Source organism: Glycine max, chromosome 13, assembly GCF_000004515.6.
Source record: "Glycine max cultivar Williams 82 chromosome 13, Glycine_max_v4.0, whole genome shotgun sequence".
Taxonomy (NCBI): domain Eukaryota; kingdom Viridiplantae; phylum Streptophyta; class Magnoliopsida; order Fabales; family Fabaceae; genus Glycine; species Glycine max.
The window spans coordinates 2,302,289-2,304,424 of NC_038249.2; the positions used below are offsets into that span (position 1 = coordinate 2,302,289).

At 41.7% G+C, this 2,136-nt stretch overlaps 1 non-coding gene across 1 annotated transcript; it reads right to left on the bottom strand.

Annotated features, from left to right (window-relative positions):
• Positions 1-374: 374 nt before the first annotated feature.
• On the bottom strand, positions 375-481 carry LOC112998903 (small nucleolar RNA R71). The gene has a single exon (XR_003264082.1). It is a non-coding gene; the product is annotated as a small nucleolar RNA R71 (small nucleolar RNA).
• Positions 482-2,136: the final 1,655 nt, after the last annotated feature.

Here is a 2,136-nt window from a genome sequence, read left to right on the forward strand (position 1 = left end):
CACAACCTCCACCCCGTGAGAGGACTCTAAGGGAATTGGCTGCACCTGATTTCACCTACGAAAGCTTGTGCATCCAATACCCTAATGAGGATGTCCCATATGTTCTTAAAATTGGACTGATCCATTTGCTTCCAAAGTTACATGGCCTTGCAGGTGAAGACCCGCACAAACATTTGAAAGAATTCCATATTGTCTGCTCCACCATGAAACCACCAGATGTCCAGGAGGATCACATATTTTTGAAGGCCTTTCCTCATTCTTTAGAGGGAGTGGCAAAGGACTGGCTTTATTACCTTGCTCCACGGTCCATCACGAGCTGGGATGACCTCAAGAGAGTGTTCTTAGAAAAAAAATTTCCTGCTTCCAGGACCACGACCATCAGAAAGGATATTTCAGGCATTAGACAACTCAGTGGAGAGAGCTTATATGAATACTGGGAGAGATTCAAGAAACTATGTGCCAGTTGTCCTCACCACTAGATTTCTGAGCAGTTTCTCCTCCAATATTTTTATGAAGGACTCAGTAACATGGAGAGAAGTATGATAGATGCCGCCAGTGGTGGAGCCCTTGGAGACATGACCCCTGCTGAAGCCAAAAATTTAATTGAGAAGATGGCTTCAAACTCCTAGCAATTTAGTGCCAGAAGTGATGCTATTGTCATTAGAGGAGTGCATGAAGTAGCCACGAATTCATCAAGTGAGACTAAGAAGCTTGAAGGTAAACTAGATGCCTTGGTTAACCTGGTAACGCAACTGGCCATGAATCAAAAATCTGCACCTGTTGCCAGACTCTGTGGTTTATGCTCCTCTGCCAACCACCACACAGACCTTTGCCCTTCTGTGCAACAATCTGAAGCAATTGAACAGCCTGAAGCTTATGCTGCAAACATCTACAACAGACCTCCTCAACCTCAGCAGCAAAATCAGCCACAACAGAATAATTATGACCTTTCCAGCAACAGGTACAATCCCGGGTGGAGGAACCATCCCAACCTTAGATGGTCGAATCATTCACAGCAGCAGCAACAACAACAACAACCTTATTTTCAAAATACTGCGGGCCCAAGCAGACCATATGTTCCTCCATCAATCCAGCAGCAACAACAGCAACAACCCTAGAAACAGTAAACAGTTGAGGCTCCTCCGCAACCTTCCCTTGAAGAACTTGTGAGGGAAATGACTATGCAAAACATGCAGTTTCAACAAGAGACCAAAGCCTCCATTCAGAGCTTAACCAATCAGATGAGACAATTGGCTACACAGATAAATCAGCAACAGTCCCAGAATTCTGATAGATTACCTTCTCAATCTGTCCAGAATCCCAAAAATGTGAGTGCCATTGCATTAAGGTCGGGAAAGCAGTGTCAAGAACCTCAATCAGCAACATCTTCCTTATCCGCAAATGAACCTGCCCAACTTCACTCTTCTCTAGAAAAAGATGATGACAAAAATTTAAAGAGTAAGTTACCTAACAATTTCTATGCAGGTGAATCTAAAGAGAAGCAGCATATCCCTCTTCCATTCCCTCCAAGAGCAATTTCCAACAAAAAAATGGAAGAGGTAGAGAAGGAGATCTTGGAAACATTTAGAAAAGTAGAGATAAACATAACTCTGTTGGATGCAATAAAGAAAATTCCAAGATATGCTAAATTCTTGAAGGAGCTATGCACTAATAAGAGGAAGCTTAAAGGATGTGAAAGAATTAGTATGGGCATAAATGTCTCCGCATTGATTGGTAAATCTGTTCCCCAAATCCCTGAAAAATGTAAAGATCCAGGTACATTTAGCATACCTTGTATTATAGGGAACAGTAAGTTTGACAATGCCATGCTAGATTTAGGAGCTTCTGTTAGTGTGATGCCTCTGTCTATTTTTAATTCTCTATCTCTTGGTCCCTTGCAGTCAATTGATGTGGTAATTCATTTAGCTAATAGAAGTGTTGCCTATCCTGCTGGTTTCATAGAGGATGTCCTAGTTAGAGTTGGTGAACTGATTTTCCCTGTTGATTTTTATATTTTGAATATGGAGGAGAGATTTTCTAAAGGATCAGTTCCCATCATTCTAGGCAGACCTTTTATGAAAACTACTAGAACTAAGAAAAATGTATATGCAGGCACACTATCTATGGAGTTTGGTG